Here is a 12,281-nt window from a genome sequence, read left to right as displayed (position 1 = left end):
TTGTAACTTGCTCTATGTTGATTTCAGTTTCAATTGAATAAACAGTTATGTTCTCATGCCATGCACATTACAAGTGTTGTTATTGTTGTGTAGTTTCCCACACTTATATTCTGTCTATGTTGCTTTGTCTTAAATAGATATGATTCGAACTGTATCTATCTTGATTTGGCAACATAAACTAGAATGATATAGACCATACAGTGACCATAATACATAGATATATGTTTGTTTCATGTTGTTATCCTGTCCACCTTACTACTGAACTGGTTTACCAAAATGAGTTTCATATACTACATTGTAAACCTGAGATGTGTTTGTTTGTTTCCCTTTTAGAACACGGATAAAATATTGGAGAAGAGTACCCTGTTATGAAATGGTAAAGGAAGTAATGCAGCCAAGGTTCAAGATAGTGAGACATCCCTGTTGGTCTCCAAGAAAGCTGATAAAAACTATATTGAGGACACCGAGACAACCCCAAAGTCCTGTCTTGATGTAGTGTTCGAGTTACTGGCTACCACTGCTGGCACCAGCTCTTCGAACTTGTTGCCTGAATCAGTTCGGCTTCTTGAGTCTCAACTTCAAGTTGAAAGACATCGATCAGATGTTATGCGACAGGAAGCCAAAGGACTGAGGAAGTCCGTGCAGAATTCAGATGCATACTTTCTGGTGCAACAGCAGGCGCTGGAGGACTTAAGCGCCAAACAAGAGAAAGTTAATAAGCTTGCTAAGCATCTTGCCAGCATTATGGGTACCCAGGATATTGTTTCTTGAGCTCTTCTAAAGTGGTTTCAGTTCTGGACTTGTTTTGCTGCGGTGTTTATATGCTGTTGTGTTCCCTATATTTGCACTGGTGGCGAACTTTGATGCCCATTGGATGTAATATGTGTAATAGCCGTGATAGCCTAGTGTAAGTTACTTGCTTATTTATTTCCTTGTTGTCTTGTTTATTTGTTTGCTTGTAGCCAGTGCAGTTCTTTTTCTGCGGTTTGCTAGTGGTTGCAACAACCTATTTTTTAAAACTAGGCCACAATAACCATGGGCTAATATTTACTGTAGTGACACTGCACCTACGGGCCGTAGAAACAGTGGGCCTTCGACGGGCCGTATAAACAGTGGGCCTTCCACGGGTCGTAGAAACAATGGGCCTTCTACGGGCCGCAGAAACAATGGGCCTCCTACGGGCCGTATCATCAATGGGCCTTATACGGGCAGTATGATCGATTGGCCAAACATGGGCCAATAACAGGCCGCATTATGGCCGTAAACGGGCTAGAGTTGGAATCGTCCCTTCATGGGCCGACCATAACGGGCCATCGTTAATAGGCCGTATTTCATGACGCTATGAAAACGGCCCAACGTGTTAACGGACCACAAACGGGCCGACTGTAACCACGGGCTGAATTTGGCCCATAAGCAGAAAATGACAGTAACGGGCCGTACGTAAACGAATGCTGGAAATGAGCCCAAGAATAAATGGGCTCTGAGAAGGCCGAAAGATAACATGGGCTGGAAACGGCCCAACGGAATAACGGGCCCTTAATGGGTATAAAGTGATACACTGTTCATTACGGGCCAGTTTCACCACGAGTCATTAAATGGGTGTAAAGTAATACACTGTTCATTACGGTCCAGTTTCACCACGAGCCGTTAATAGGCCAAGATTTACATAGGGCCTCATATGGGCCAAAAGACATCATGGGCCATACATGGGCCAGAAGTGAAAACGGGCTGGAATCATATTGGGTGGCCCAGATGATGCTACTGGGCCTAATTCGGATAGGGCGTAATGGGCCTTGGGTTAGCGGGCTGTAAATGGGCTATATGCGAGCAGGCCGTTAACAGGCTTTACATGGGCCAGCCCGCCACCTTTTGACCAAGTCAAATGGGCCGGCCTTTTCACAGGAATGGGCCTCTGTTGGTCCATGCCACGTGTCGACGTATCATAGGCGCCTTCTGTCCAATGAGTGGATGACATCTGTCCCAATGGTGAGCCGACACGTGTTTCCTCCAGCCAATGATGATTTTACATGTGGAAAATCCCCATTGGTCGGGGCTGTTAATGGGTTATCGGATCCAAAACCCGACCCGATAGCTTAACGGTGTTCCATTACGATGGATGCCACGTGTCGGTCACCCTTGACGAAAGCACTTCTATGGCGCGCGATTTATCGTCATGGAAGTGGACACTTCCGTGATGATAATTTTGGTAATGTCATGGAACAGTTCTACGACAACACAGGTATGACTATCTTGATTATGTCATAAATTTGTCATGGATGTACATGCATAACAAAAAATGCGACCTACTATGACAAACACGTATCATCACGGAAGTGTATTTTTTTTTGTAGTGACGCTCTGGTGATCGACGAGCTTGTGGTAAGTGACGTAGAGCCCACAACCTTTGTGCGGGCACTCCACCCTCAGCGACGGCGTCCATCACCGTGTTTCGCACATCGAAGCCACCATCGCGCTCGCACTTCTGGCACTGCCGCTGGTTCCCGGGGTGCTCGACGCGGCAGTCAGCGCAGGCCAGGTGCCCTCCCTTGCACTGCAGAAATCAATCGAACAACACATCAATCAAGAAACCTGCACCTTGCTCAATCAGCCGAATGGACAAGGTGTATTCGAACCTCATACACTGGAGGCGTCAAGGGGCGGAGGCACAAGGGGCAGTGGAGCACGGTGAGGTCCATCGAGACCTTAGGTTGGTTCCACGTCGGTTCCTGTTCCGTCTGCATGATCTCGCCCTCCTCGTGCACAACCATCTCTCGCTTGGGCCGGGGCATTACAAAGCTTTACCATCACATATTTTATACTATGCGCATAACTCTCCTCCCGCATACCAAGGAAGGTAGTAGTTTGAGTTTTCTGGACAAATTTGCCCCTGCGCATGAGTAAGCTGCATAAATATCGACAGTAAATGCGCATGTAATGGTTGGCTGGTCCTCCTTCCTTTTCGCTTGAGTTAGCTTCCCAAGGCGGTCAAGCCGCATCCGGCGCTGCATGCATTTGCCTGTAACCATTTTCTGCTTTGGGAACTGGCGCGATTAATGGGGGCAGAACTAATCGAGCGGGGGCATAGATGGAAACCAACACGGACGCGCAGACTAATCTGAGAAAAACAAGAAAAAGTTATACACAAAGTAAAAGGAATTGGAGGGAGTACTACTTCAAGGTGCATTAAATCAACACATGCAAGTATCAAAAGGAGAGTCACAACATGCATGCATGCGTTGTAATTATTGCATCGGTAACCGCAAATTATTGAAATATATCAAGTGCAGTGCTTTGATGTGTCGCGTCAACTCGTACATCAACGAGAAGGTTGATTATCCTCTCCCTCGTGGACTTAACTGCACCTGCCTTTGGCTGCATGACAGGTTGGCCACGCACCTGTCAGGCCCACATGTCATACATGCAAAGGCAGGAGCGTCCCTCCCTCGCCCATGAACGTGGTGGCTGGCAAGACTAGGAGAAGCTTTCGCTACACGCTCTCCTTCCCGCACGCGGTGGACATGCAACAGTTCAATCGGTGTCAGATGGCCAGAAGCGTACTGTAGTACTCCTCCAGTGCAGTAGTACTCCATCATTGTTCGACTTCCCGAAGAGGCGAAGAGCCAAGCGCAGCTCGGACGCTCGTGTGGCAGTTTCATGTGTAGAGTAGTCTAGGATAGCGTGTATCGTGCCTGTAAGCTTAAAATCGTTCGGGTCGGCTCCATGCTATGTGGCCGTCTCAAAGTTTAAAAAAAATTAAAATAGTCTTCTGGCCCTACCTGTCACCCTGGTGATTTTAGTTTGCACGCTCATCTGGTCAAGACAGGAATATATATTTTAATTTGTTTTTTTTTCGAAAAGGGGGGACTCCCTGGCCTCTGCATCAGAATGATGCATACGAGCACATATATTTTAATTTGTGGTGGGTAAATGTTAGAGGTTGCAGCAAATATATTGTACAGTGCGGGTCTTTCAGCCAAGTTTAGAGGCAAGCATGTGGGACCAGTGCTATGATGTGTCGTGTCAACTCGTACAACGAGGAGAAGCTTGATTTTACTACACGCCTTCTCCCTCGCCCATGCGCGTGGTTGCTCGCAAACGAGGACAGACTTTGCTTAGTAGTACTTCTACAACAAGCTATCCGTCCCGCTCGCGGTGGACGGACATGAAGCAGTGTATTCGACACTGTAGAAGCAGTAGTAGTAACATCATTGTTCGTCTTCTCGAAGAGGCGAAGAGCCAAGCGCAAACCGAATGTTGCATGAGACAAAATTGCTATGTGAGCCCACTATTGTACTAGTACGCACAACTACTTGCTAGTATAGCCCTGTAAACCAGAAAGGAGTATTTGCCCTTCTAGAGATTTCAACAAGCGACTAGACTACACTGAGACGGAGTACATATGGAGCAAAACGAGTGAATATGCACCGTAAATAAATACGTACTAGTTCTATCGTTTTCCTCTCCGAGGTGCACAATATTGAGTATACTAACTAGTCTCTTTTTGACACGCATTTACGTTTTTTTGACACAGTACAGACGCAAGCGCTCATATACACGCGCATACACTCACCCCTATGAACGCACACACGCACAACACTATCATCTTGAAATTTTTGAAGTCACCATAGGAACCTCGTCGTCGACGGGTCCATAGGTGCTTGAATGCCAAGGAGGGAGATGGTAGCGGTTCCAGAGACGTTGAACGGTCAATGATGCATCCTCAATTACATGCAGAGTGAATTAATTGGAGAAGCAGAATAGAGCCAGCACGATGTGAATGCAACAGAGTTTGGACTCTCATATAATAAAGGCGCCCCACCACTCCAATCCATCTACTCCCAAGTCTCTGCGCAACACTGCTCACTCCAATCCAAGACCAAGTGACCAGAAGCCACAAGCATCTATGGAGGCGATGGACGCGAGTGGCAGTCGGCTATGCCAAATCATCCAAGGCTCCGGCCTGCGGCCCCGCACCGTGCAACATTTCCAGACAGTGCTGGCGACCGCAGGCATCGTAGCCCTCACCGACGCCGGCTTTGCCTCATGCATGGACGACATGATGGTCAACTCCATCTGCAAGTTCACCGCCATCAAGAAGCGTGCGGACAACCTTGCTGTACTGCTCCAGCCCGCGCGCCCAGGCTCCTCATTGCCTGCCACCCTCATCGGGCTCCATGGTGATGAACTCTTTCAAGCCCTGGTGGCCCTGCAGGTGCCGGAGGTCGCGACGAAGAATGTGCACCTCGAGGCCGTGCAACGCCTCGCCATGCAAGAAACCGTCAACCTGCACATCCACGTCTACGAGGAAATCGTCTACATAGGCCACCACAAGGCAAGCGAGGACAGAAAGACATTGGCCTTCTTCCAGCGGCTGGAATCTTTGGACGCCATTGTTTAGAAGCACGTCGACCTGGCCACGAAAGCCGCTGCTACTTAGGCGTCGTTCGGTGGGCCGGCGCCCTGAGTTGAGGAGGTGGACGTCGTCGATGGATGCATCTCTTCTTCTTGCCTCCTGTAACCAGCATTGCATCGTCTCGTGGCCTTAATGTTTTATTAGTATAGTACTCCCTCTGTTCCCAAATATAAGTCTTTCTAAAGATTCAAGCAAGTGACTACTACATACGGAGCAAAATGAGTGAATCTACACTCTAAACTATGTCTACATACATCTGTATGCTGTATTCCATTTGAAATAGTATCTAAAAAGGCTTATATTTATGAACGGAGGGAGTATATGGCATTTTTATTCCAGTTGTAACGTTTTCACTGTGAGGTGGGGCCGCAGTTGAGCAAACCCACCCCGCCCATCGGGTGTCGGCCGAGTTTAGAATTAGAAGAGAGAAACGAGGGAGGAGAGCTAGCTGTAGCACGGACGCTGTTGTCAGATGGGACTCGTGTTTATAGAATAGGAGTACTGAGCACTCGTGCCTCTCTTTTTTTTGAGGGAAAAATTAGTCGTATGTCTAGCACCACTAGTTGGGTGCGTGAGACCTATAACTGCCATCACTTTAGGTCTCCTTTTCGAACCGCGGCTACGCTTCACAGTACATATTTTTTCACGCATTTATCCTCCTATATGTACTCCTAGGCTATTTCCACGTGCTCCCATTCGCCGACATGTGGGACATAGAGAATCTGGGTCATAGTGCATGCACGACTCGGAGCATATGCCGGGGTACTTTACATTTTAGACCTCACGAATTACATGCAAACCCCCCACAGAAGAATAAATAAATGAATGAATTACTACATGAAACCGGATTATTTTCGTGGAAACTCGAGCACGTTCTTTAAATTTTGGACATAACACGTTTATAAAAAATGACCGGACCTAAACCAGTCTAAGGGCCTCTTTGATTTTTCCCTCAAAAAAGGGCCTCTTTGATTCGCAGGATACTGAAAACACAGGAATAGGGAAAGTATGATGGCGATGAACCAAGACGAGGAGAACTCTAACTCAGTTAGAGGTTAGAGTTAGATTCTAACCCAAAACTAACTCTAAACCAAAGAGGTGTATGGATGGCAGGGTTAGATTGACAATAAATGCTCTATCTCGATCATTTGACCACTTTGGACCCTATTTCCTGCCGGATTTGGAGGGTGCTTGGATACGTTTTAGTTCCATGACTAAAAGTAGTGGGACTAAAACTTGCTAGCCTCGCCCATGCTTGGATCCAAATACTAAAGAGACTAAAATCAAGTTAATGAGCATTTATTATCCTCCAAACCCTCCAATCCAGAACTCGTCTGTGTTAAAGGAGAGGAGTTAAATGAGGAGAGAGAGGACTAATCCACATTTTAGTAGGGGTACCCCTGACTAAACTTTTTTATTCTCAAGACTAGTTGTAGCCCCTATTTAGTCAGGGGTGCTTGGAACTTTAGCCTCTTAAAGAGACTATTTTTAGTCAAACTAAAATAAGTCCCTTGGATCCAAGCACCCTCTTGGTGGGACCGGCTCTTCTGCGGCCTCCTCCCGCTCACAATTGACATAAACGAACCATCTATACAAATCAAGCATGCAAAACATGAAATTTTTTACTTTGTCCATACAAATGAGATATCCCACTTAAACATACAAGTCATCAATCAAGCTTCACAAAATAAAAAAACACTTCATGAAACAAAGAATGAGCTAACTCATCACGGAAGTCATTCACGATAGGGAGGGAGCCCGGAGCCCCTCACGCACTGAGGGAGGAGCTCGACATCGTCGCTCTGGAGGAAGGCTCTATAGAGCCCAAGCCCCGGGAACCCCTCCGACGCCGGCCCTTGCGAGTTGAGGTCGACACCGGCATGGGTAGCAGGGTCGCTTGCCACCGACTGGGAACTTAATCTTTGGTCCTCTAGAAATAATGCAAGCTTGTAACTAAAATACCTAGAAAGGTGAACTGAATCTTTGGGCCTCTAGAAATAATGCAAGCCTGAAACTGAAATACCTAGAAAGGTGAACTGAATCTTTGGGCCTCTAGAAATAATGCAAGCCTGAAACCGAAATACCTAGAAAGGTGAACTGAATCTTTGGGCCTCTAGAAATAATGCAAGCCTGAAATTGAAATACCTAGAAAGGTGAACTGAATCTTTGGGCCTCTAGAAATAATGCAAGCCTGAAATTGAAATACCTAGAAAGGTGACCTGAATCTTTGGGCCTCTAGAAAGATTTATTACCTCCTCAAGCAGCATCAAACAATTCCATGCGTGCACTACAAATCTATACCAAGTTTGACCGGGATCTACTTTTCCAAATCAGAATTAGTGCTAGAGTAAGCAAGATCAATGATATGGCCATGAGACAGATAAGGAACGAACAAACTCACCCCTCTCGCGACCTCCCTGGTAGATGTGCCGCCGCCGCGCATGACAGAGGGAGAAAAACGATTGGTGAAGGGGGAGCGGGGCGACCTTCGAAGGCCGGAGGGAGAGGGCGGACGGAGTAGGGTGGCGGAGGCCGGAAGGAGAGGGCGGCCGGAGGAGAGACAGGGCGAGCGATGCTTGGGCGGGCGGCCCTACGGGGAACAGAGAGGAGTCGTGCGAGAGGGGGGAGTGATCTGGTGCGGGCAGGGGAGATTTTTTAGTTCTCTTTTAGTGGGCCCAAGGATAACTAACCCAATTAGAACCTCTCCACCGGGCTAGTTTTTTTAGCTGGGTTAGAGCAAACTAGCTCAAACTAACCCCTCTTGTTTCGATAATTTGAGGCTATTTCAACCCAAACTAGATCTAACTCAGGGATCCAAACAAAGAGGAGTGTTACTGTACATGCTGCAGTGTGGACCATAGCACATTGTTTTTTATGGCCATATCACCACATTGTTTTCTACTGCTGGTTCATTGGGCTACCGTGGTTCGCGCTGCTGGTTCACTAGGCTGCCGTGGTTCGCACTCCTCCGACCTGAGTAGTACTCCCTCCCTTCCTAAATATAAGTCTTCGTAGATATTTCACTGTGGACCACATACAAATGTATATAGATGCATTTTATGTGTAGGTTCACTCATTTTTCTCCGTATGTGGTCCATAGTGAAATCTCTCCAAAGACTTATATCTAGGAACGGAGGGAGTAGTATAGGACTAGTATATACCGCATCATTCTTTGCTCCTTCTTACTACTCCAACATGTGGGAGAGCCAGCATCCGGGTCGACGTGTCATGCACCAGATTAGAGCGCGGAACGGAAGGGGGGCATCACCCTGGTCGGAGCGCCAGTAATTCATGACTATAGTGAGTGGTCATATCACACGTCTTTCCAGCAGTAACGCGCCATCAAATCGCACAAGCCCACTCACTCACCCTCCTCGCCTCTCTGTCAAACCGCCTACCCGAAAACTGCCACGTGTACTGCCCGGGAAAAGCCCCGCCCTCAACTTTTAACTACACGAAAATAGTTCGAGCTTGTTCATTCTATTTAAATACAGTACTTACTGTATGTTTATTCACCCGTGGGGTTGTTCAATGAATGGAGGGGCGGGGAGCACAAGTGAACAATACTGTAGTACTACTAGTAGTAACTAGGAGTCGTATAGTAGTCACCTTAAATAGAGAGTTTCTTTTCTTTAATGCCACGTACACAAATTGAAACGCTTGTTGTGTAGAGAAAAAAGATAATCACTCCACTATATATGGACGCAGGGGACTGAGCGCTTGCTTTACTAGGGTTGCTCTCTTCATTATCTCATCCTCTCCAGATATAAACAAGATAGCGGTAGCGACATTTTCTCTCTGCTCACCGCTGGTCACAGATCCAGCCGGATCCCTTCATTCGGTGTGTGTGTATAGGACTAAAAGGTGCATCGTTCACGCGGTCATCACCGCCGAGGGAGGAAACCCACAGCTGCCGGAGGGGTCCGATCCTCTGCCCGTGCTGTTTTCTCCGACACAGCACCGGATCGAGAGGTCCTCCGACCCTTCTTCTTCCCTGTCGTATTGTCCGCAGATCCGACCTGCCGCCGCCGACATCCCGGCGACCCTCAGGTATAAGTTCTTCGAAAGCGGCCTTGCTCTACTGCCCCGGCTTCCCACGTGTCTGCATGTGCATCTTTTTATACTCCCATCAGCTCTTCCAAAGCCACCTAAATTTTTAGTATTATTAGAGGTAAAGCTACTTCATGCATTCGAATCTAGGGCTTTGTTCAAACAACTAAGAAAGGAGGGAAAGTTGTAGCATGAATCTATGACTTGATTCAAAGAGGAAATAATATGGTGAAAGTAGTAGAGACCGGATACCCAACCGGTCTCTTGGTTGAAAAGGGAAATAATGGAAAAACGCAGTACAAACTGGATAAGGAACAGATCTATTATTGGTTAAAAAAAGGATAGAAAGTGGCGGCTGGTGGACAGGTCAACAGAGTATGTCCAGGATTAGATTTGCTGCCATCACATAGTAAAAGGTCTCCAGGATTAGATTTGCTGCCCTCACATAGTAAAAGGTCTCAGGATTAGATTTGCTGCCCTCACATAGTAAAAGGTCTCGGGATTAGATTTGCTGCCCTCACATAGTAAAAGGTCTTAGGATTAGATTTGCTGCCCTCACATAGTAAAAGGTCTCCAGGATTAGATTTGCTGCCCTCACATAGTAAAAGGTCTCCAGGATTAGATTTGCTGCCCTCACATAGTACAAGGTCTCCAGGATTAGGTTTGCTGCCCTTACATAGCATGAAAAAACTCGGCATCACCACTTTATGCCTCCTTGTAGGTACATTGTGCTCATGCGTCCACTATCGCATGTCCTTATACCAGCCTTTCGATGTTGGTAATGTAAGGGCGCATATAAAATTAAGCGATCACACTGTTACCTTAGGGACATGTCTAACCAGTGTTATTGTTAATCTAATGCCTCCAGTGATAAGATGCAATTAAACTGTGTTACAAATGGCACTCCTGCTGTTTTCCCCAGTATGATAAGTAAGTTGCTCCTTTACACTGCTGAGTGTCCTAGTGTCCCCACGGTCCCATGCCCTTAAACCAACTCTTTAGCTGTTGTTGATTTACTGTTTCTAGTAAACAAGCAATGCCACCATTAAAGTAATCCCATATTTGAGGAATCTCATTGTTGATCGTAATGCTTCTGGTAACATGAAGCATTGCTGACGTTTTAAAATTTCTACCGTCTTTGCGTGATTGCCATGAACATAATTAAGATGCTTCTTTTCATTTTATATATGTTTTGTATATTCTTATTGACCAGCAACTGTTTACTTTCTATCTTTTTGTGCAGATAGGGATATCCATTTCACCTTGTTGCTATTGTGACCTTTTGGTGAACTGCACAAAACACTTTTTTGGAATGAGTGTCTTGTGCAGTTCAACTAAAATGTCACGTGGGCAACATCTCTCAATTTTGGTGGAACTACACAAAATGGTGATTGGAGTTTCCAAGATCTCCGTCAAGTTCTGTCGGTAATCTCGTGCAACATTTTATTAGCCTTTGCAAGATGGATCCGTAATTGTCACCACAATGGCACTTTATTTTAGTGGAACTGCACAAAAGGATAAGAAAATTATAGTTGCACCTTACATGAGCTGGACAGCCAACCTTAATGTTCCTCAATTTTAGTGCAACTACTAAAGAAGAACCTGCCAGCTCATAAGAGCAAGTACTTCTTGCTAGCTGAATGATGCAATTTTTGCTTCATTTCAGGTGAACTGCATAAAAAAGCGCATGAATTGAATCATGGAACTCCAGGCAGACCTCATCCAAGTAGAGCTGGAGGTTGAGTTCAAGGAGGCCGCTATTAAAGCGAAATCATGCTCTCCTGTCCCCTTGTTTGTGCCGTGCAAACATGTTGTGCAAACAGGAATACTCAAATACAGATGTTGTGACGGTCAAGAGCATTCACCAAGTTCTTCAATTGTATGACATGGCTAGCCAAGATGGATTTAATCCCGATATTCACTTTATCAAAAGGCTCTAATGGGTTGGTTCTACGGATGTTGATTAAATTTTGACAGGCCAGTAGTTAAATTTTCTACGGATGAGTCCTTGTCGGATGGATGGTGACTAACGAGATGCACTTCTTTGCCACAAGTAATTTTAATAAAGGGATTGTGTACAAGGTAAGATTACCAGGCATAACTGCAATGCAGCTAGCAAGTGCTCCAGGATTTCATGTTGCTAGATTTCCCCCAGAGGCAAATGTATGACTTACTTGCTGTTGACTTTCACAGTGTTCAGATCTTTTCTTGTGAGAAGGATGCACAAAATCAAGTTTTTTGTCGGTAGGAGCTTTTTTCGCTGTCCAACTGTTCAGTTCCACTGGAACAAGGGGTCCACTGGACTTCTATTGTTTCCGAACTTGATGTGGATAAAATCAACCAGAGTATTATGGTGAAACCAAGTTTCACCACTTGACAACTTACAGGGCCTTTCAAGGAATTGTTCCTGTCAGTAAGTTCTTAGTTTTTGATATTCTTTATGAGACTATTTTTTAATGTCTGGTCATTAACTCTATCAGTAATTTGCAGAAAATGAGGGGCCAATGTATGATGTTCAGTGATCTTCTTCAGGTTCTGAATTTGTTGTGGTCTATGGATATATCCTTACATCGTCCTTACATGAACCATAACATTTCTAGTTTAATGTCTTTGTTTTCTACAACTGTTCCTTGACTAAATCTTGGTTAGGCTGGCCAGAGCACCAATATTCAGCCAAAAATGCATTCCTCTTCACGAGCTTGGTGAAGGCCATTATAATACGATAAGATGGAATCCTGAAGGGCGATGTAAGTCATGTAACCTTGCAATAATTTGATCAGCCGGTCGTGCTATGTTCTCTGGTCTGAGTGGGTGTATA

At 45.8% G+C, this 12,281-nt stretch overlaps 1 long non-coding RNA gene across 1 annotated transcript; it reads left to right on the top strand.

Moving 5' to 3' along the window:
* Positions 1-11,436: 11,436 nt before the first annotated feature.
* LOC123095018 (uncharacterized) lies at positions 11,437-12,041 on the top strand. The gene is made up of 3 exons (XR_006446081.1): positions 11,437-11,545; positions 11,657-11,876; positions 11,954-12,041. It is a non-coding gene; the product is annotated as an uncharacterized lncRNA (long non-coding RNA).
* The last annotated feature ends 240 nt before the right edge of the window (positions 12,042-12,281 follow it).

This window comes from Triticum aestivum, chromosome 4B (assembly GCF_018294505.1).
Source record: "Triticum aestivum cultivar Chinese Spring chromosome 4B, IWGSC CS RefSeq v2.1, whole genome shotgun sequence".
In the NCBI taxonomy this organism is placed as follows: Eukaryota; Viridiplantae; Streptophyta; class Magnoliopsida; order Poales; family Poaceae; genus Triticum; species Triticum aestivum.
The sequence above is the reverse complement of the archived record's forward strand: the minus strand, read 5'-3'. Positions and strand labels throughout refer to the sequence as shown.